At 34.2% G+C, this 25,145-nt stretch overlaps 1 protein-coding gene across 3 annotated transcripts in view; it reads right to left on the minus strand.

Moving 5' to 3' along the window:
• The window catches only part of siz (schizo), a 150,782-nt gene that overhangs the window by 120,300 nt on the left and 5,337 nt on the right, over positions 1-25,145 (minus strand). For 2 of the 3 annotated variants that reach the window (XM_053762688.2, XM_053762692.2), the window contains exon 2: positions 6,042-6,064. The exons of the other annotated variant lie outside the window; for it this stretch is intronic. The gene's annotated coding sequence lies outside the window, so the exon portion shown is untranslated. The remainder of the gene's footprint in view (positions 1-6,041; positions 6,065-25,145) is intronic. 3 annotated transcript variants of the gene reach the window in all.

Consider the following 25,145-nt stretch of genomic DNA (forward strand, 5'->3'; position numbering starts at 1 on the left):
ACAATAAATTTTATTTGCACCAATAGATAGATACATAGAAAATTTATTTATTCTTATCTAAGCAAGGCACTGTTTTTTGTAATGGATAAAGGCGTGATACTGTTTCTATAAAAAAATTCAAACAAAGATTCGATGATTCTTTATAAAGTTGAATTGTCAACGCATTTAAATTACTTAAACACTTTTAATTTCAAAAATAATGTCTGACATCGAATAGATTCTTTTAATTACTAGAAACGAAAGATGGGGAACTAAAATTATAATGTCTGCAACTCCAGTCGCTCCCAGCAAAGGGCAGATGACGTCATCAGTGCAGACGAAGGGGAGATATCTATAAATCATCTGTAAGGCGTTCGTGTTCTCAGGCTGCAGCAATCCGAGGACCATAATTCATTTGGAATTTAATTTTGATTACGCTATCCTGTCCAAGTCTTGTGTTATTTAAGGTTACATTTCAGTTTTACCCATTTACTTGATTTCTTGATTCCCAAAGAGGGTTGACGTCAAGCGGGCGGCCAGTAGTACAATCACACCCATTACCGGAATCTCCAAAATTTTAAGGTGTCTTGGGGCTTACGCCCAATAATTTCTCAATATCAATGCTACTAGTATAAATGCAAAAGTATGAGGATGCATATGTGTATATATTTGTTACTCTTTCGCGCAAAATCTACTGGACCGATTGTTATGAAATGTAGGTAGGTACATGGGTAAAAATACAACCTGGAAACATAAGGTATTTTTTTACCCGAAATTCCCACGGGAGCGAAGCCCCGGGGCGCAGCTTATTCATTTAGCAATATTAAACAATTACTGCTGTTGCTTTAAAGGACAATAAAAATATTTTGTATTATATTGTAATATCATTTGAAAAGGAGCAAATATATATTCACGATGAGTTTGCGCCGGATTTTTTAATGAAATAAGCGGCAAACATCCGTGAATACAACCAGTAACACACTTGAGATGAGAGAGAGATATTAGCTTATAGTTTTGCCAAGCAAAATACAAATTTATTCCACATTTTCCAGTTCCAGTTCCAGTTTCCAGTCGCGCATACTAAAGTATTCTAACATTTCCCGTACGAAAACAAAAAGTCTACCAAGGAGATTTCAGTTAGACAACTTTTGAATTTATGGGGTTCAATTGAGGGCTGATAGCATTTAAAGTTAAAAGAGTTTCTTGTCGGAAACGCCTGCAGTCATGCAATTTTACAATTTATTAGTACAATTTAGACTTAAAGGTTAATTTAAAATTATAGAATCTAATCAATTAAAAAATCCCTAGAATAGGACTGATCCCAAATCATCCCGTGGATGTCGTACGAGGCGACTAAGGGACACATAACATTAACAGCTGATAGATAACAAGTGGGTTGACGTCAGTACAGGCAGTCGGTTATTAAAGCATACCAAAATCTTCAAAATTCAATGGTGTGAAAATTCAAACATTTTCTACGCGAACCCTGGGTGATGCTGCGCCACACACAACTCCGAATGTATCAGAGAACATGCGATGAGAGAGAGAGAGAGGGAGAGAAGCTATTTCGAGAGAAGCAGCTGTATAATCAATTAAGTGGTACTTATTTGATTACCATTTTGGTATTGGTACCATTTTGTTCACAAAAACATCCCTGATCTCATATAAATCTGAAGTTATCATGGCCACAGCTGAAAATAAAGTGGTATTGCAAAATGAATACATCCCTGGGTACCTCAATATTTTATTTAACGGGTCTGGCAAGCCTTGACCTATTTGTAAATGAGGAACAGAGGACATAGGTGGTTCCGGGATTTGGTAGCTTTTAAAATAATGGCCGTTTCCGGTATCATCCTCAGTAAAGACGCTCTGTAACCCCGTGTCCATATCCTTATCCTTCTTGCATATATTATAAAACAAAGTCGTCAGTTCGTGGTAAGTCAAAAACTATTGCACGGATTTTCATGCTGTTCTCACCAATAGATAGTATGATTCCTAAGAAAGGTTTAGGTGTATAATTTACTATGTTTTTACCCGAGCGAAAGAGGCACAGGTCGCTAGTGAAAAATAAAGTTCTGATGATTCGCCTGTATGTGATGTCGCAAGCAATCTGTTTCTTGGATTCAATTTCATTCAGGACTCGAGAGGATTTTTATTAGTTATCTTATTTTTTGTGTGCGTCATCGATGATTTGGTAGTTTAGTAGGTATACAGTCTTACGACATCGCTTATGGATACTTAAAAAGCCGAACCATCAGACAATAATTACTTTCACATATCGCTACTATATAATTCAATCTGATAAGACATTAATTAAAATACAAACATTTTAACTTACAATGAAACATCACCTGTAATTAAGTTGTACACAACAATGAAGCAACACAGATTAGAGGAATGTGATAAAAGGTTCCTAAAAAACTAATGAAACTATATTTAATAATATATATATATACAGAATTGATACGGGACCACCAACGGTAAACAAACAATAGAGCCAGTGATTCCCACATTACATTTGCTGGTCCAAACGTGACTAGAAACAAAAAACACATCACCACCTTGTGTTCTAAAATTTACAAGAACTTATGTACTTAGGTAAAAGATAAGAAAGTTGAGGAGATTTATATGAATTTAAAGACCTATGGAAGAAAGTGGCTGAGATTTTATTTATAAGATAAAGTAAATAAATGAAAATCGTTTATTTTTTTCAAACAATTCAGACTTCAATTGTCTAACCGATTGAAGGTGATTGATGAAGACTGAGCCTATGTTAGCCAGTGCTCCTGTCGTATGGTTGACGTGATGACTTAAATATGTCTATTTTCCTTCTCTATTTGAACAACCATCTAGATGGCGGGAGAACCGGAAATTTGGGTTCCTAGTGCCGATCCAGGCCTCCTCACTTGTTCTCCGATGCATATGTCATTGTTCAGTTTGTTTTTCACTAGTTTAGAGTTGACTCATGTGCAGTGGACTGTGGCTGAAATTTCTTGGAGCTGATGAAATAAAATCCAAGGTACTCAGAGGAATACCACCACGACTGAATCAGAAGACAACATTTTTTCTCAATGTTAGCTACATTGAGAAAAAATGTTGTCTTCTGATGACCTACGCAAAATTAACACAGATAACAAATTAAATCGATAAATCTTATGATGTCAAAACCTAGTGTCGGAATTTCAAACTCCAACTTGACAACCAACATGCCGGCTAATTAACCACTTAAATAAACATTTATCTATGATTACTTCTCCAAATCACTGTATAATTGAACGAGAGCGGGCGCGTATTGCGTCGATCAGATTAAGGATTGTAGTTTATAATTTGATAGGGAAATAATTAAGGAACTTTGGAATCCCTTCATTGCAGCAAATTGGTAAATCGAAGTTATATTGCGCGAGAACTTTCAGTTAATTTTCGTAATTGATTTCTTCATAAGAGGGCATTACATCGTTTCCTACAGCCGGACAAAATAAATGTTACCAACATTTATGCAAATTTTATTGGTGTGTCATTTTGTTTCGTAAATTCTCATAAAATCTTATCCGATTGGGTACCTAGGTATGTACCGTGCACAACGAAAAGTAACTTCATAATGAAAATTAAATATTGCCAAAAATAAACATTACCATTTAATTACTTTAATTTTGACACCTGAATTGGATTTTTTAAAACACTCGATATTACATATGAAAATGTGTAACAATTTTTTCATTCAATCTTCGTTTGTCAATGGCAGAGGCGAACCCACAGGCGCTGGTTATAATTTGTTTTTATAAAATTGAAATCGAACTTCCCCGCTTTGACATATGAAATACGCGAGATCATCAGTCGGCATCAGCAGACCGCTGTTTATACGGGAAAATTGAATTAATGGAATAGGTTCGCATATTATTACGGCCGCGGGCAATCTACAGGCGTAGGGCTGCCACAGGAAAAATGGAAATAGTGGGAAAACACGAAGCACTAAATATTGTATGAAGTTAGATGATCGATCGCTGTACAAAGGAGGAAGTGTTATGAGTAGGTAGATAATGTGTTGATTTATTTCGTCCGTTTGGGGAATGATAGAGAAGTCAATTAATTTTGTATCGAATGTATGTAATGTGTATTATTCATTGTGTGATGTACTGTAATATTAATTAAAAATAGATGATTATTATTTTCAAAACGGATATAAGCATCTTTTAGCAGAGACTGAAATATTAAAAAGTGCTATATACTCTTCATAAACTATTTTTTATTGAAATGCAGTGTATAGAATCGGCAAAACAATTTTCATAAAACACGAAATTAATTCACACAATACTTTTTTTGCATTTGTTAATAAAAATGCAAACAAAAGTGTTGTGTGAATTAATTTCGTGTTTTGTCAACCCTACAACATCTGGAGCATACGATAGATGAACCGCACAGAGCTGGTTATAACTAGGGAAACAAGTTTACATCAAGTTCGGAGGTTAAGACATACACATATAGGTACTTAGTTTGATTAATGTTAGCGAATAATCGTAGGTTTTAGAAAAAGTAGCTTTGAAACATTTTTTTTCTACCTAGCTATTTAAATAGAACATATTATCGTTTTTAAATTTTCACGGTCGCTAACTACAACGACTTTGCTTGTCTGCACAGGATTTCTTTTTGGCGCGAAATCTAGCGCCATCTAGAAAGAACTATGTTACTATTCCATTTTCTTTCTCTCTTATTTGCGTGTTCCCTAACCCATTCGGGGCTGTGAGGCCCCGAAGCCCTGGGATAGTGAAGCCACAGCCCAGCAGTTATGGAAGGAAAATACATTATGCGCCGACCCCGTTATACACTATGCCCGGTATTTCAAAAGAGACAAGAAGTGTTAACCAACAAATCTAGTCAACAAATTGGGGATGGTCAAATTCCACTTTATAAAGAATTATTAGATCTTTCAACTTCAATTATTAATAGAAAAAACTATCAATTAGGTAGCCTAGTTAAAGAAGGAGAAAAATAAAATCGACAAGAGAAATTAGCGCCAAGCCGAGGATAATGCTATTAAAACTGTGTTAATTTTCAAAGGCACCTCTCCGCCTGAAGATTAGAGACTGGCTTTATGAACTTTAACTGAAGCAATTCCAATACTCGTTAAGATAATTAGCAACAACAGACTTGCTAGCAAAGAGACAACTATAATCGCATACTGAATAATTTTCGTAAACGTAACAAAAGTCTAGATAAATACAAGACAATACGTTTACAGAAGACCATAGATGGAAAGCAGTGACGGATTTTGTGGCCGAGACAGGGACAGAGACCGGTTAGTAAACCACTAGCTGCTGATCTGATGGCATTGTTTGGGTCACAGTAAAGCGATGGTTGAGACTGGCACAGGACCGTAGGAAGAGGCGCGAAAAACGGAAGCAGTGGTTGGCAACACAGCAGTGGGTTGAAGTAGGCTGAACATGATGACGATGATGACATGATGATGATGTATCTTTTCGTTTCAATGTGCGCTCGTCCATGCCAATGAAGTTCACACGATGTGTGTAAGATTCGGGAAATACTTAGCCAATAAAATCTACAGTAAGTACAATTAGCAATATAAATAAATAAATATATTAGGACAAATCACACAGATTGAGCTAGCCCCAAAGTAAGTTCGAGACTTGTGTTATGGGATACTAACTCAACGATACTATATATTATATGAAACGCAAGACTCGGGCCAATCAGAAAAAAATCATTTTCCATAATGTCCCGACCGAGGATCGAACCCGGGACCTCTCGGTTCAGAGGAAAGCACTACCACTTCACCACCGAGGTCGTAAAAGAATATATATATATATATATATATATATATATATATATATATATATATATATATATATATATATATATATATATATATATATATATATATATATATATATAAATGTACATATAGATAGGGTAAGGGAAAGGTGAATGATGTATATAAGAAAGATGACGTCAAATAGGGTTGTATGAAAGAAGATACATCACGCCAATCCTAAATAATGAAAGAAGGGCGAGAGAATAATGATGTACCTACAATATGTGTAACTTACCGTGTAGAAGTTAACAGCATTGCCTGAAAATAATAATAAACAAATTAATTACAAATTAAGCATGATAATGCAAGTGACAAATACTAGTTGCGCCCCGGGGCTTCGCTCTCGTGGGAATTTCGGGATAAAAAGTACCCTGTGTGTTATTCCAGGTTATTTTCCATCCGTGTACCAAATTTCATAACAATCGGTCTAGTAGATTATGCGTGAAGAGATAACAAATAAACAAACTTTCGCATTTGTAATATTAGTTAGTTGTGATGTAATCTAAAAACATCTCCGCATATAAAAGAGTATGATGCGCGTATTTTTATCTCCACCAAATTAATTATGTTTGGTGATGTCCATTATAAATGAAAAGATTAAAAAGAAACACAACGATATCATTATTCATTTGAATAATTAAAACCCACAAAAATCTGCTACACATCCTGCAGCCCGTAGTCAATAAAACAAAATTAATTCATACAATGACCCTATCAGATCAGCGACAGACAAAGCAATATTTGTCCAGTCCAAATGAACAAGTGCACCATAATATAGAACCGATTGTATTGCGTTTCACTGCGGACGATTAAACAGGTGGGGACGAGTTCAATGTCGCAGAGGATGAATTTGAAAATAGGGGAAGAGTTAGGGACAATAAACAGGCGCGTAACGATTCGAATGATTGTCGCACGACGTCCTCACATATTATAAAACAAAGTCAACTGACATGTCATCTGATTTGTATAATTATACCGACTACGCTCGGGCAAAAATATAATAAATTATACGGTTACCTTCCGCAGGAATTACACTATCTATTGGTGAAAACCGCATGAAAATCCGTACAGTAGTTTTTGAGTTTATCGCGAACAGACAGACAGACAGACGCAGCAGAGGATTTGTATGTACTTTTTAATATGCGAACCGGGCGTAATGTAACAAAGGTAAGAAATGTGTGAATAGAAAATTGTATTTTTTCCATACAGGTACAGTGTCACGTCTTCACCTATTACGTGGTAAACAGAGCTTAGGGTCCCGAGACTCAAAGAACACGTTTATCTGTATGGCTGTTTGGTTATAGGTTTCTGAGAAGTATCTCAAGTTATAAGCATTTCCCTTAAGTATTAGTGGTATTCATCCTAATAATATATGTTTTTAAAATTAAATATTGAATAAAAATTTTCCCTATCAGATGAGAAATAAAAAACCTTAGCACAAAAATTAAACCCTCTTAGACGGTAAAGAAAATTCAACGAAATGCCAATGAAGTTTTATATTAGACACAACTACTAACACAACATAACTAAGAGTGGGTTGCACCAGTGAACATTGACGTTAACGTTAACCTGCGACAACGTTAACCAGACAAACTCAAAGTTCGCCATTTTGTCTAAACGGCGGCGGTGCGCAGGTTAAATTAACGCCAAAGTTGACCGGTGCAACTCCCCCTAACTGATTTAATGAAATGACTCACAATCATATGTGTATAATTTTTTTGGCATTCAGTTTCACTAACAATAACTGACTAATGCATGTTACATTATATACATACTCATCTAAATGTATGAGTAAGTACCTGTAACTTATTCATTCTCTAAAACACGGCAGTTTTATAATCATTCATTTACTTAAAAATTGCTTCAAGTATATTCATTTTTTCACTTTACTTCATGAGTCTTTAAAATAAGTTATTTGTACTAATCTTACTAATATTATAAATGCCAAAGTTTGTGAGGATGTATGTGTGTATGTGTGGGTACATATAATATAACCTAGAATAACACATAGGTTACTTCTTATCCCGAAATTCCCACGGGAGCAAAGCCTTCTGGCTTTGACAAATTAAAAAAAAGATACTTCAGACAGATGAGCCCCTAAACATCATCTACGACATCAACGCAATTGCAAACCACTTGAAGCTAAAAAACCGGTTCCAGCCTTACAAAAACTGATCACGCAATACGCATGTAACACGTGGGGCAAACCCCTTGTTAAAATCCCCTGTGCTGATTCCAGCATTGGAAAATAGGCTTTAAGATTTTTGTAATAAAGTAGTCGTATGGTAACTGCACTACGCCCCTGTTATGGATTACTGCAAGCAGTGCATTCGCAGGGTGCATACGATCGATACAGCTAAATATTTGGCCTTGCACTTTTAGGAACGAATCACTATTACGATCGTGTTTGCTTTGAGCTCCTTTGTTCTTTGTTATTACAGTAATATTTAGTTTAGAATGGACTCGTTAAAGTGAAACTGTAGTATTGTAGTGTGGGATTACCTTGTACGTACGTTGTAGCTGAATATTTCTATTGGTAAATGAATAAGATATCGACAAAGAAAAACCATTATTGACCCAAGCTTTTATTGTTATCAGGGTGATTTTACTGCATTAAACGTGTGACAAAAAAATATCATGTACGTGCAGTAAACCGTTGAGGAGTTCCCTCGTCGTCCGTGCTTATCATAATAATGCAATCATTTACACTGAACGTATGTCCAACATTTCAGGTCAATCGGTTGAAGATATCTGCTTCAAAATTGAGTTACAAGATTCCACCCGCACATACATTGTTAGTTAAATAAAAGCTTGTAAAATGATGAAGTTATAATAGATATTGGTTACGATCTTCAGCCAGCGATGACTACTTCCTGATAAGTAAATAACTAAGTAAAAATACTTTATTACCAAAAAAAAAGAAACAACACAATTCAAACAATGGTAAAACTAGGATGTACTGTACAATAGGCGGCCTTATCGCGCGGTAGTGCTATCTCTTCCAGGCTACCTTGAGGAAATGAGACAGATAGATGAACTTGATGATATTGCACCATTTACAGAAGAAACAAACGTTATAAATATGAATATAAATGGAGAAGCCAGAACATTATTGTTCAATGCACAAGCCGCAAGACATGCTACTTACATCAATAAACCACTTAACAATCATTCTCTTAAGAGTAAAGACAAACAAATCATTAACAAAGGTTTGGCCTCATTAATATACTTCCATTTGTGGCAATTTTCCCCTATAATTGCTTCGTTTAACAAGCCTATGTAACGTTGGTGAAAAGGAAAATAAAGCGAAAGTGCTGACGAGTAGCTAATTTAGATGGGCAAGATTCACCTTTAACCATTCTCAACACTTGGGAAGAGAGAACCATGCTTGACCAACTTAGTCTTAACTCACGCTTGATGTTCCTCATATAAGGTCTTATTTGCTTAAAATCTAATTATTAATAAAATAATAACAGTCTTTCACCAGACGGGAATAATTTTTTTATGGTAACCATTTTGGTAGTAATTCATAAAAATCCTTTACTATCCATAGACAATAACGTTGAAGATACAGATGGCGGTGACTAAACTGATCCCCATATTAATGATCTTATTATACCATATGAGGTTTACTATCAATAACATCGTAGAACAAAATAACTAGAACACAGGTTGATACTACAAAATTCTAATGGATAAATACAAGGGAACAGGACATATAGAGCCCGCATAGTGAATAACATACGTTAGTGCGACTGACAACTAAAGCTAATATTATCAGTTGTTCTCAATCTCAAGTAACATCCTTGAACCTTTAAAAAATGTACACCAGTAGGTACCTAGTGTTAGCAATGACACAAACACGATTGATAAAACTAAATGGACTACCAAAAGTACTACTTGTATAGAGGTAAGAATCAAACAAATCTAACACAAAGTTTTTTTTAATGTGTTGATTGTGGGATTTCTTCCCGTAGGACTAGTGGTCACACAGTTTTGTTACACCACGACTATGAGTAATACTTATTTTACTCATGGTTACACTGTGTGATGAGAGATCGACAATAAATTATACGATGTTATTCTTCTCGATTAACGTTCTTTTGGTTTACGACTTACGCGGACAAAGAAACCAAGTCCAAACCCTATTTGATACAACTATAACTCACTCAGAACATGACTTTAGGGACGTCCCATGAAATATTTCCGTCTTGGAGATGCACACGTGTATGGTAGTCTTTTATATTTCTGCACCAATTTACTTCTAACTAGATCGTATTTCTTAAAGTCTTATCTCCTTTAGATTCGTGATTTGCTCGAAGTATTTTTAATATTGACTTGATATTGGGTATTGATTTTGAAAGCATTTTTTACTGGTACACATTTTATTGGTATTCTGATAATTTATCCAAAAATTAGACACCATTATCTGCACATAGTTGCAGCTGTCGATATTTTTACAAAAATTTTATTTTTGACACACATTGACATTTATTGTTGTCAACGAGATCTCACTGCATTCAATGCGTGACAAAAAGTCCCCACGTCTGGAGTCGTTTCTGGGTGCATGCTTATCATTATAATGTATTGTCATCGAAACTAAACGTGTGTAAAAAATTTTCAGCTCAAATGGTTGAAAATATCTGTTTTGAAATTCAGTTGTATTCATAATTCCTCCAGAGACACAGTGACATTGCAAGTTAAATAGAAGCTTGTAAAAGAACATTTATCTTCCCACATTTTATACGATGTTCTATCAAAAGTTTAGAACTTGTTTCACTTAAAATTTCAAAAGCATGTGGAAAACTAAATGTAATTTAGCCAGACGCGACACTCAAAGCAACAAATGAGCTCTAATTAAGTGTCGACACCCGGTCTGAAAGTCTGATGAAGCCGCAGTCAAGAGCATTGGATTTGCATACATTTAATATGCACTTTGAACTTGTAACTAAACAGAGCTGAGTATAAATAGACTAAAAATATTAGGGCGATGGCAGAAAATTTCATCAACATCATTGAAAGGAAAATAGAAGCTAAAAGAGAAAAGCTAAAAAAGGATTACGTAAATCAAAGACAGGACAAGAGAGGTAAACAAAAGCTAAGGACAGACAGACATAGCAGCCGAAAGAACAAATATCTTATACGAAAATGAAAAACCTACCGTTTTGTTGAGCAATCTATTGAAGGAGTAAAGTCAACCTTGTAAACAAATAATTTATGTACATCACACTGGACTCACTGTCGATAAATATTAATCTAATCTTTATGATAATCTATTACACAATGATACATTCGAAGGTCTACAAACTGCAGTGTGTGTGACGCTTGAACTGTACTGGGGAGCCATAAAAACGGATTCATTGCGGCAACAGTCGCTGTATCATATCGGTAGACGGCAGTCGTTAAACTAGACGCGTTTGGAAGCTGACTCCCTATTTTCTGCACCGAAATCATATTTTCTAAAATGGTAAAGGTGAAGTTGATTTAACAGCACACCAGATCAATTTCATCAAAACTTTTTCAAGAATATCCAAATCTAAAGCAAGTATTTAAAAAGTTTACATAAAAATTAACTTTGACTGGAGTTTGGCGGTTATGACGTTGGAATAACGTCATCATAGTATAACTCTGTTGTATAATATTAACAGATAGTTGTGTTGTGGTCTCTACTAGCATTTTCGTCTGTGCACTAAAATCATTTGCAGATTGGGATTTCAAACCCAGTTGGTTGCTTGAATATTTAGCAAAACCTGCAACGGACATTTAACAGACAAGACGAAGCACATCAGAGGCATGGAATTAGGCAAACATCGATTGAACCCCTAATTTAAATTGAAACAAGCGATGGTTCTTGTTTGAAGTCAATTTATAATTATGGTCGTTATGGAAATGAAAAACACATACAAAGGAGTCTATTTACTGGGAGAGCGGTTGTTACTATAACCGCCGGCAATACAATCAGAATTTTCCATAATATTAAACTTGCCAAATTAATTTAAGTCCATTGTTATAGCTACGGGCGCCTTAGCTAGCAGCAATTTCTGGTTAGTTAAGTACAGTATTTATATAAATTTAAGTCATTATTATACACCTTAATTGTAGAAATCGATTGAAATACTAAAATGTTATATATGTTGATGATATGATGTATATTTTATTCCATACTATACATTTTTTTTTGGTTGTAATTAATAAACTCAAAATTACTGGATTTTGACGAAATTTGGCATAGAAACAGATAAAAACCTTCAGGCTACTTTTTAAAATTACAGTATTAAAAATACAGGACGGGCCGCTAGTCAAGAATCATATTGAATGTCATGTGAGCCTTACATGTCATGTGAGCTTATACATCATGTCAGCCCCTAAGTGTATTGGAAGACATATTGAGCCGAATAATACGGCGCATGCGGCAACACAAGACATCTTTCGACTTCATTATTAAAATTTCAACACACTTGATTTATTTCCAGTTATTTTTAGATTTATTACCTTTTGATGTGTTTATACAACTAAATCAATAATTCAGAGCGTATTTTTCATTAAAATAATAAAACTAGATGTTTATTGAAATGACCCTAGACAGTAATGGTTCAAAGGGTGTTAAAAAGTCAATAAAGTATTTTTAATTATTTTCTTGTTATTTTTTCGAGATCGCATAAAACAATTAAAAAGCCCAATTGCACGAAATCTTACTGACAGTAAAATTACAAAATAAAAGACCACAGCATAATAAATCAAGATTTTTAGATTAGAAAGCCTAACAAATTGACGAAAATGTGAAGAGAACAAGTGGGTGTCGAAATATTAGTTTACCACTATGCGTAACAGACTGATAAGTATCTTACTAGTATGGATTTAAATTACTGGCAATTTGTAAAATCAAGCGGTGTTAAAAAGTTAAAATTCTCCTTTTCAAAGAAAAGTTTTACGCCATCAAAAACATGCTGTAAAAAACCCAAGTCTCGCAGCTCAGTTTTTCTACCGTAAAAAGTTGTGAGATCTAAGTAATACCAAGTCGGTTAATTTATTTAGTCCCTATTTATGGGACCTTCTGTCTTAAGTTATGACGTAAGTTATTATCATATCAATATAAAAAATCTTTTAGGTTTTAAATAAATAGATCGACTTGGCCATCGCATGAAAACACATGTTTCTTACAAGTAATACATATTAGCAGATTCTGAAGATGATTAAAGTTTATGAAATCATTAGACCTTCTTGTTCTATGAGCCTCCCTCAAACCAGTAGATTATAGTAATGTTACAATCGGTATTACTTTGATCACTATCCAATTTAAATTATTATATAAAGATCAAAGATACGAATGCATCTATTAAGCGCTTTTAAAGTGGAAATAAACACATCCGTTACTAACAAGCGTAAATTTATAGTACCTTTTACATTTTATCAACCGGGACGAATGGCTATCAGTCCTATTGGGGACTATTGGTGTAAATCCGGCGTTAAATTGAATTCTTTTACATTTATAGAGGTCAATACTTCTTGGGAACTTTAGTGGACAGACGAGACGGTGAAATAATGTGTTTTAAGATTTGAAAACAAAAGAAATATAGAAGAAGGCTTAAAGACAAAACAAAACTTTTCCGTATAACTACCATTTTGAAGTAAAAACAATCAATTATAATAATTCATCTAGTTATACATTTTTCAAGTCTCCCGAAAGCAAAATTACATATAAAAAATTAGCTGCAACCCGGGGCTTCGTTCCGGGGGAAAAAGAACCCTATGTGCTATATCCTGGAATAACTCCAGGATATATTCTACCTACCCTCCGGTCTACCAAATTTCATAAGACGAGTAGATTTTGCGTGAGAGAGTAAGAAATGTATGTACACACATAACAAACTTTGGCATTTATAATATTAATAAGATTCAATTAAGATTCAATCCTTACTTATCACAAGACCTACTTTCACCTCAAGGAATCCAAAAGAAATGTTAAGCTGTGTGATATTGAATCACGAATCACGGAGCGAGGCGGGTGCACTGGCCGCGGCCATGATTCATCTGTCAAGTGCATACGGGTGCAACGATGCACCAGATTTAGACTGAGATAACATCACTTTGATCCTAAAATAACGTGATTCTAGAATCAACGCATATTCGTCCTTTTTGTCATTTTCCGTTTGGTCCTAAGGTTTGACTGATAGAGAATGCCTTGTGGTGTGTTAAGACCAAGTATTGAAATATAAAAAAATGGCGTTTAGGATTGTGTACTTCAAAAGAGAACTAGGTTCCGTACATCAAAAGGTATGTATCTAAAAATTATGTACACTCAAGAGTACATGGTTTTGCAATTAATTTGGGTAGGTTGATGTCCTGTTGACTGTACACCTGATATTTTTTAGTTGGGCAGTAAAGTAGTAGTATTCTCAGATTTATGTCTTTCAAAGTTAACTTTAAAATTTAGTAATTTGCGGTTGTCAAAGAAGTCACAGATCACAGCATATGATTGTGTGCTGTGATCATCTGTAAGTAGTTGGATTGGACAACTTTATTAAAAAAACGTTTGAATATTGTGGCACAACTCGAAAAAAATTATGGTGCAAAAGATACATACAATATGGCAATGACTACGTGAAAATGTACAGTTCGCACGTCAAGTTACAAACATGGAACTCTATGGGAACGTGATAGCGGCGAATTTGGAGTGATTGTGGTTTGGATGGCTTGATTTACCTGTACAAAAGCCAACCCCCAAATAACTATGACCAGGGGTGAAAATACTAGCTAAAATATAAGAGTTATTCTCCTGCACAATCATTACCTTGTAATAGCTTATTTATTTATATTTAGACACAGACGGTGGTAAATCTTAGCGGCATAATGTTTACAAACTAGTAACGTAAACATTGTGGTTTTAGGAAATTATAGAGAATTTTAAACAATATAGAATTACGTCTTCTAATGATCTTGAACCGTTTGTTGCCAACCACGCTGAAACTTGTCTAAATCGTCCCGAGACAAAAGCAAAGGCCATTGCCCAGCAGTGGGACACATAAAACAGGCTATAAAATATATAATTATGTATCAATATTGGAGTTGCTATTTCCGTGTTAAAGAGAAGCGATTTTTCGTCTTTTTCCTTTCCTTCAGAAACGCGAATGAATTTCACATTTACAAATTAATAATTGAAAGTAATTTGATTATAAACGTATTTATATATTAGTTACGAAATAAACCTTAGATTATTTTCGTAAACAGAAATTCAGAAATACCTTGTCCAAGTGTGAGTTGTGTCTCTAGGATTCTTGGGACTAATTTTAATTTTAAGTTCAGAATTCAAAAAGTGTGTATGTGTATCTATGTGTAATCCAATGTCAATTTTTCGTCTTGGTAGCTTTTTAACATGATTTTCATACAAGCTTTCACCCCCTATTATAGTCGTTCGGTGATTTTTGAATAGCCTGTGTTTGATTTGGTCCTTAACTAAATACATACAAATTTTCATCAAAATTGGTTCAGCGATTTAGCTGTGAAAGCGGAATAGACAGAAATTCGTATTTATTATAATTTTAGTATGGATTTTACGATTGTCTGTGAAACCCTAAAGTACTGGCCACTTTGCCATCGCCATCAAAAGAAGAATATTTCTTGAACTCTCAGAAGTTTGAATATCGAAGTCAGTCAGATTCAGGGAAGTTCTTTGGGAATTCACGCATGAAATATTAAGAATTTATTTCTTATCGGAGATTCGACTAAATATTATTTCAAATGTTTCGCTTGGGATTACTTTATACTATTTAATTTTACTGTTGGTATTTTTACTACAGTATTCATCATTCTCGATTCAATCATGATTAATTTATTGGTGTTTTTTAAACGTTTGCGCTTTGAACACAAAAGAGCTACATATATGACGGATTTTTGTCTGGCTGCGACCACGACGACTGCAAAGTCGTTGAAACGGTAGCAGCCAGTTAATAAAATAATGCAGTTATGATTAGTTTATATTGTAGCATTTAATTTGTTACCTATTGAATATTCATTTTATGTTTGAGTCAATAGTTAGTTAATGTACCTATTATGTTGTTCATAGTACGCTATTGTTCGGTTTTGGTAATTTTTAAACATGTCTCATTCAGTTCAATGACTTGATAACAGTCAGTTGAGGAGTTTTGGAGCCGTTCCTGGATGCATCAGTCATGCTTATCATAAAAATGCATTGTCATCCAAACTAAACATGTGTACAAAATTTCAGCTCAATCGTTTGAAGATATATGCTTTAAAATTGGGATGCCAGATTCCACCCGAATAGACATAGGGGCATAGTGACATACTGTACGTACACACGTAGAATTACATTGCAAGTTAATAAAAGTTTGTAATGTAAAATATTCAACAAATTAGAGTACCTTATATTATAAAAACAACTTTATAAAGAAGCATTAACTATTGTTGTTACATATTTTGTCCATCAATGCCAATTTTAAAAACAGAAAACGCACATCGGAAATACAGATAGCGGTTTGACATATAATTTTTAAATTTGAATTGCGAACGTCGATTGAGCTAAATTCGCAACGGAAGTAAGATGTTGATTTGACATTACAATTTAGAAATTTGAACTTCGAATGGCGAACGAGTTAAATTCCCAGTAACAATAAAACGTGACAGGGCATAACGGCATAACCGCGTAAAATTAAAAATCGAGTCATCAGCGCCGTCTGTGGGAGCCACGCACTAATTTCGGATACCAACGCGGCGTTCAAATTGGACCTTTTCGCGGGATGAAAACGTAACGCGAGTGTGAATGAGAGGCTATTTTTATATACAAACAAAGAACAGTTTGGTTGCACATTTGATTCGCAGGTAAAGATTATACGAAATGATAGAGATAGATAGAGATTATAGAAAGAACAGAGAATACAGACAGAAAGTTACTATTATAATATATTATGGCCGATTATACTTTTGCTTATTTTCTTTGCGTTATTATTGACTTATACAATAAATAATAATAACCCTTTTACTACTGTTAACCTACTTAGATAACTAATACACATGCCATTTATTACGATAAGATCCGAATGATTCAATGAAATATGCATTTAGTCGCGTATTTGTGTGTTCAGCATTTATTATTTAAGTTAACAGATGTTTACAAGTATTTAATAACGATTTATGTGATTTAGGGCGTTTAGTATATAATAATGAAGCCTAAATAATCAATAAACGTGTACAACATCATTGAATCACCGGATTTTAAGGTGATTAGCCTTGACCGCAATTCCATGTTTTGTAAAACATGTCAACAAACTAATCAACTTAATTAAAATTTAAAAAGTATTACCGTAAAAGAAGGTCCATAAATTTTAACACATAAGTCCCTAATTGACGGTACATTTTGTGCTGTGAATTTTCATTATTAAGAGTAACTTTTAATACAAAACGACTTTAACGTTTTGTACTAAAGGTTATTTTTGATATTAATTCGCTTTAGTAACTTAAATGATGAAAAATATACTTTAAACATACTACACGTGACAATGCACCTTTATTAGTGGTGATACATAATTCTACGCTGAACTATAGACGGCAAAACTAGAAAGCTAAGTTCCTAAGTCTAAATCAGTGCCCGAGTACCCAGTATATATATATATCTTACTGAGCTCTAATGGAACCATTTTGTGATAATATAGCTTCCCCAGAGATGGCTATTATGCCAAGCGACGGGCCTAAACCGGACGCTTTGGGATGCTTCAGTTTACCTAAATATTAAATACCTAAGGACTAAATAGAAATGTATTAAAACAAACCTTCTTATTTTAAAGTGCTATTTTAGCTTAAAATATGCTTTATCTTTTTTATGAACAACATGGTTAGACTTTGTCACGAGTCTACAAGAGACTAAGTTTAGCTGGATCACAATACATTATTGGCTAGGTGGTATTGCGATTCTAAAACCAGCTGGCTAACCACACGTCACTCTAAACCATCGCTTTAAGACGGAAGAATGCTAAAAATTATACATCTTGATACTGAATTTAATTATCCGTTTTTTCTTGTTACGTTACTTTTGACTGAGGTAATAAAACGCACTCTCAAATTTATAAAAAAAAAAAGAACCACAAGCCTTTTTCAATAACTTTGAATTGGTTTTTAAAAATTGGGAGCGAAAACTATATGTATTATGCTTTCTTCGATCCTCATCTAACGTGGAATTTAGATAAAAATCGGACTGTATTCTTCTGCTGGCCCCTTTGCCCATCTCTGGCCTGTCTCGGTTTCCAACTTGCACAATTTATCTGCGGAAAGGGTAAGTTGGACACTAATGAAGCACAGATTTCTTTCTTTTCACATTAATCCATTTTTATTGGACGATGCACTTAAAAGTAACCCAGATTTTTTTCTAAAAGGATTACGTACTACTCCGCGTCTCTGTCTGAATAAGGAATTCGAATTTTCAAAGTAAGTTATGAAAAGTTGAACTTAGAGTAAACTTAGAAAATAACTATAGACTGTAAAAAGTTACAGAGCGTGGTATAACATAAGCAAAACCAAGAGAGACAGACTAACACGCTATTCGTGAAACTGAATAAGAGAAAACGAAAAAAACAGAAAAAAAATTATTAAAATGTTTGTATTGTAATCACAAAATGCACTACGAATATAAATCAAGTACATCAAAACTCACTTCATATCTGCCTTTTAACAGTGGACTGGCGTCAGAAATAGAATCCCAATAAAGGAGACCGTCAAAGTATTGCCGTCACGTTTTACATTGCACCGTGATATTGAAAACTAGAGTAAAATACAGAAGATTTATTTACCAAGAATATTTTTCTTATAACTTACGGATATTTTCTTTGTTGATAATAAATAAATATTGAAGTATATAAAAAGCCTCGGCCCAGGCAACTGGAACTATTTCTTATATATTTATATTACACGTTTAGCCAAATTAATTAATATGCTGTTATTCCGGAGCATTCTTAGGGTACATACATAATAAGAATTCAATTTTAATGTAAGCAATGAACAAAACAACACACAACACATTGATTCAGCAATAAAAATTAAATACAAAAATCAACCATTATGACTTATAAGAAGAGATAATACAACCTGAAATATTATTTTCAGGTATAACTTGGATCATAACAAAAAAATAGTAAATCGCATAATTAATAAAATTGATGAACGTGTCATTTAATTATCGTGTTTGATTATTTAAATACCTTCATACATTTCATTTTTTACCTAGTCAAATAGCTAATGTAGGCAACGAAAGCTATTACCGGTGTCACAACCCTCAGAAATAAACAATAATCAAATTACAAAGATTGTAAGAGAAGATAAAATCACAGTTACACCAGTTCTTGATGAAGACAAGGAAAATTATACTGACGAAACGTCAGCAACTGAGCAACATTTAATTGCCTCACATTTTAATCGTCATTCGTGACAGCGGCATTTCTTGATGTGAGCTGCAGTTTTTTTTTTGCTGGCGTGAAAACTGCTGCAATCATCGTGTTAATCATTGCGATCATTGTGGTTTTACCAGAGATTTAACAAGATTATGAGCACACAAGCTACATTAATATACAACTCATTCTTATGCACTTTGCGATGCGTTTGATAAATAATTTTGACTGTTTCAGTCGTAAAATCTAGTTGTTACTTAGCTGTGGTCTTCTTAAATAGTAAATAAATAAATATCAAGCTGCCTACACATAAAACGATGGCCAACCACCAACCGCCTTCATTCGCCCCCGGATTCTCGATGTAGCGGCTTTCAATGATGACGGATCATAGTAGGATAGGAAATTAGCAATAAATGACGTGAATTAACCTAGTTAGTTTATTCCGCATAGGTCAAACTGGACAGCAAAGTTTATTGAAGTAGATTTATCACCTCTTTATAGCTCAGCCCAGTGAAACAGGTCGACTGAACAGAATTTGCTTGGAATTGTGTCGACCATGTTTTACAATAACAGCAAAAGTTTGTGTAGACTTTTACGAGGCGGTAATAGAGACTATTTTGCAATGAATTTGGTAAATTTAATGTGCTGTTAAATGTACAAATCTGCTGTAGAATTCATTGTAATTGTTTTAAGTCTAGTTGGAAGGTCATTTATTCTAGAATTAAGCATGTACACACAACCGCTTGAGGTCCTAATAACATATAAGCAATGAAACAAAATTTTTAAAAGATTATAAAATATTACTTCTTGGGAGTCCCCTATTCGGTTTTCTAGATCAAATTGTACTATTCGACACGAAATACAATACATTTTTAGATTACCGATACCGATATGATCAATAAATTAATTAATTAATTTAAAGATAGACAATGTTATTTTTACGTCATTTTCTTCTACAAGACAGAAACATTAAAAACAACTTATTACGCTTCTACAATAACTACTGGAAAACCCATAAATGTGTTTTCTAAAAACTCTAAAAGTACTAAAAATTTTCAGTTCATGTAGTTTAATTGTTTTGTGTCTTTATGACCTCGCCCGGCTCTGTAAACATGTTTTTTTAAACCGCAAAGTTACAAAGATGTTACTTAAATTCATGTTTCCTGTGGATTTTGTGTCAGCACATTTTCTGGTCTAGCTAGAATATCAAAGTTTACCTGAAAACTTAACGACAGCATGAGACGTCTACTTACTGTTTTCCGAGAGTTTTAGCTATAAAATGACTCGCCATTTTTCAGTTTTAGTCTTGTACGAGAGAAATAGTTATAATGTACTTTCTGGGAAATTTAATATTATACTGTTATTATTGACTATTTACTGTTATGACGAGTAATACTTTATTTTACGGGTCACTTCGCTTCAGATGTATTTTAAGAAATGTTAGATAAGTTTTATTGCTATTTTTCTGTTAAGCATAAGTTTTGCAAGTATCGAAATAATTATTGGTACAAAAAAATCAGTTTTACAACATAAGAAACATGGTATAATAGCTAAATATTTTATAGATTCATTGGCTAGCTGAAAAACAAGGGAATGATTACTCTCCATAGACGATAGGCTAGCAACAAGTCGCTAGTTCAGAAACTCATCCAGCAATAACCCCAACATCCATTGGGCTTTGAGTTTCGCGAGTCTTGGCTCTGTCTACCCCGCGAGGGATAAAGATGTGACACAGTATCTTTATTATTTAGCTAGGTGTTGAGCGTGCAGCCGTCTAGATCTAATATGATCAAACCTACTAGCTTCAATATGAGCGTGGTATAATTGCTCTGTCTTGTGTGAACATACAAGACCGCAACCTATAAATTGCGTAAAGCTACCACCTTCAGGGAGTTACCTATATCGTGGTTTTCACTTTTGCTTGTGTAGATTACAAGAGATTACAAGTAATTAGAAAAATACCGTATGTATGCCATTATTTTGGTGTAATATTTTTTTATCAATTCAAAAGCGGCGCTTTTCTTAACATTTTGTGACACACGGCAATGTTAAGACAACGGTTTTGTTATTCATCTTCGCCAAACTCCTACAGTTCAAACTTGGCAACAAGGCACAATTAATGAAGGTCGAAATTTTAAATAAATGCTTTGACTTTGTTCCTAATAAGAAGACGTCTAGAGAAAATTTATTTTGCTGGCTTTCTTCCTTAAAAAACACGTCATAAAGTGACAGATGCAAAACGAACAACATTTTTTATTTATTTATTTTTATACAAACTGGTAAAACCTTCCATATTTTGATAGCTCCACCAGTATTGCATTACGAAACGGAAATAGAATTTAAAAAAAATCTAATTTTTCATCTTCTAGCAATTTGTCCACGCAAACATGAATGAAACAAGTACAAGAACATCGCAAAGATTATGCAACAATGATTACCATGGTTGCAGTATTGTTTGCGCGACCAAATCTGATTTGACCTCCCTTCAGATACAATTCACTTGCAAACTAGATTCAATTTACACCGGTCGAGTAAACACCTGTACCAATTTAACTGGAGTCGTGATACCTCCCAAGAGCTGTGTGAAAATAGTTTGGTTCCAAGTGTTACAGGGATCAAGTTTGGTTGGTCGTTTTTCAAATCGTACGGTCCTAAGATCAAGATCGTAATTCTATTCAATTGTAAACAGCGAACTCTCGCACGATCATTATAATTGAACTATCATTATTTTAGTCAAGTGCATCGCAATATTTTTATTCTACTATCGTCTACACTGTCGTTGGTTCGTGAAATGTTTTAAGAAAAAAAATCCTTGGCAAAGTTTGCTTCTACTGATCGACTGAAATACGATTTTATGTAGGTAAATGTACGATAATACGGTAATATACGATAATATAGCGATTATTTTGTACATTTATTGTATTTACGAAAACAATGAAATGCAATTTTTCAGTTTGCCATCGGCTATCAAATTCACTGAAGTATAAAATTATTTCAAGCTCATTGATTATTTCCAGCTGAATATTTCATCGCTATTGATTCAAATAAAAACAATGATTTCAAAAAATATTATTTAAATATCTTTAATTTATTTTTAAGCATTTAGGCATATAAAACATACAAATAGGAAACTGGGATGTATTTTATTCATAAATCTGTTATAATTTTGTATTCGTAAAAGACAAATCTACCGATCTTATTTTCAGTGAATTAAAAATAATGGTCTATGGCTACACTATATTCTCTGGCAGAGTAAAGCCTATTTTTATTTACTTAAATGACCCGGTCCGGCTTCGCACGTGGTTTATATAAACCTTTGGAAATAAATTGTCCAATCTGCATTAAAATCCGTTGGGTGATTTAAAAGAAGTAAGCTTAGAAACAGACAGACTTTGTTTTTTTATATATACTATGTAGTGAAATGATTTATTTTATTTGTCATAAATAGCTTTTGCCCGCGGTAATTTTCCACGGAAACAGTTATTTTCCAGGACAAAAAGTACCCTATATCCTTCTCCATACTTCAAACTAATGTATACAAAATTTCAAGAAGATTGGTTGAGTAGAAATAGCGAGAAGAGGTTACAAACAAACAAACCTACTTTCTCATTTCGTACAAAGCTATAGTGCGAATGACTTTAAGCTATCTACTCAATAGGGTAAGATAAGCTCTATGTTCATTCGCCATCTTTCTCGACGCGGAATTATTCATGCAGTCAGGTTCAAATCGAGCGACAGTTTTAAATATTCCACGCCAGTGCTTCATTCGACGCCATTTTTCCAAATGACTTGCGAAGGATTGTCAAGAACTTTGGACTTTATTTTTAATGACTGTCGTTGTGGATTTTTTAAGTTCTTTATTATTTTATGTATTAGTTGCGCCTAGGGGATTCCTGCTCGGAGGAATTTCGGGAATAAATACCTTGTACTAGACCGGGTTAGTTATTTTTTGTTTTCTTTATGACCATGGTGCTCATTTAACATTCAATAACCTCAGGAGTCTTTATTAATCTAAGTCAGTTACTTAAATACTCAAGGGTGAGTTGCATGCATCAGTCAACTTTGACGTTGAGTTTGACCTGCACGCTGCTGACGTTTAGAAAAAATGGCGTACTTTTTGACATTGATAATGTCAATCATATTGACAATGAATTTGATAAGTGGCATAACAAATATAGTAATAGAAGGTAAATCATTTTATTTCTTTCGTTAAAATTGTTTGCGGCCAACTGATGTCAAGTGGCCACCGAAATCTATAGAGTATAGTCGCCACGCACGTTGCCTACTTTGCGGTCTAGGAACTTTTACCACTGTACCCTATAACTATACTGCCTCTCTCACCCTGCATCTGCAAACCGGAACACAATAATGTCAGCACTGCTGTTTATATACAAATAATTCCACACTATACAATCTACATTCATGGTTAAAGATTGTACCAGATGCAACTCCAAAAAGGTAATTACTCTCGTTTTGTCCCTGTTTAAAGCCAGACGGTAATAAGAACAGTGATTTCACACTTGGTGGCTGTGTACAAAGTAATTAAATCCCAGAATCTGACTGAAAAATATAACAGAAACCGTTTTTTTAACAGAAAATTCCCACAATTTTTAATCCCACTAATATAAGGCTGCATGGCATATTGCATGCATCAAACGCAATCCAGAGAGGGAATGAAGGTATAATTTATGTATCAATACATACATAATATAGGTTGTTTAATATGTATTATTTTAATATATAATTACAGTTCAAATTTTATTAAATATTAGTAGGATTATGTGTCCACCTTCTGTTTTGACTTTAATTTTGTCAATAGCCGTAACTGTGTGCCGTTTTTGGGCCACGGCGGGAAAACATCGTAAAAGTTGTGCCAATTTCTCCCATGTCATACTGATTAGGATAATTACGAAACAGATGAACGCCCCTAATCTTCCATCTCTCTTTTAATCTTCTGGTATAATTGGAACAAATACGAACTATAGTTCGTTGCTGTACATTCGATTTTCTATGTTGCTTTGTTTTTGGCTAATTATTTTTTGTTTCGTATTAGATAATGCTGTGTATGTCGTTTGAGGTGACTAAGTTATATGAAGCCTTGATCGCTTTTAACCAACAACAGCCTTCCCAAAATTGTGACAGCCGATCGTAACATCATAGTTTAATCTTCAAAATCTAAAGGCTTATTTTAAAAACGGACAGCGGACCCCGGAAGGGGAACGATACCGGAGACACGCAAAAACACGCGACGATAAGAGTTTTGAGAATGTAGATAATACTCCGATCTCTAGTGATCAAAGCAAATTAAGTGATAGATTATATTCAGCGTAAATTTCCCGCGGGAATTTATTTTTCCGGGATGAAAGTTACCTTGTGTCCTTCTCCATACTTTTTGAAGATACATAATGCAAAATTTGAAGATGATTTTTTCAGAAAATAAAGCGTAAAGGATTAATAAACAAACATACTTTAGCATTTGTAATATTAGTTAAGATTAGGATTTGTCTTGCACTGACTCGAGGATATAATAGTTAATTGTATTATATTCATACTAAGAAAACGCCTAAAATTAAGCTACTTTGATTATTAAAATAAGAGACACAACAGACAAGGATCGAAATCGTATCAATTCCGTAAACATCGCGAAGTGAGATCACGAATAAGCACAGTGGGTCAATTCGCCCAATTTGCCGTTTACGTCACGGCGCGGTACCGACGGTAAGAGCGACATTTGTGATGCCAGTGACCGCATTACCGTTCTTAAGTTTAAGTAAAAACAAGCTTTGTCAGATACTAAGCACTAATACTAAGCTTGCATCGTGAGTCTGATGGACACAAACACAGAAACTTCCCAACACCCAGAATCTTAGAAAAATATCGGTGATCACTAGTGTGCTTGTGATTGTCCACTCTACAAGCCCGCGCTGGGAATCGAATCGAGGACAGAC

Source organism: Plodia interpunctella, chromosome 23 (genome assembly GCF_027563975.2).
Source record: "Plodia interpunctella isolate USDA-ARS_2022_Savannah chromosome 23, ilPloInte3.2, whole genome shotgun sequence".
In the NCBI taxonomy this organism is placed as follows: domain Eukaryota; kingdom Metazoa; phylum Arthropoda; class Insecta; order Lepidoptera; family Pyralidae; genus Plodia; species Plodia interpunctella.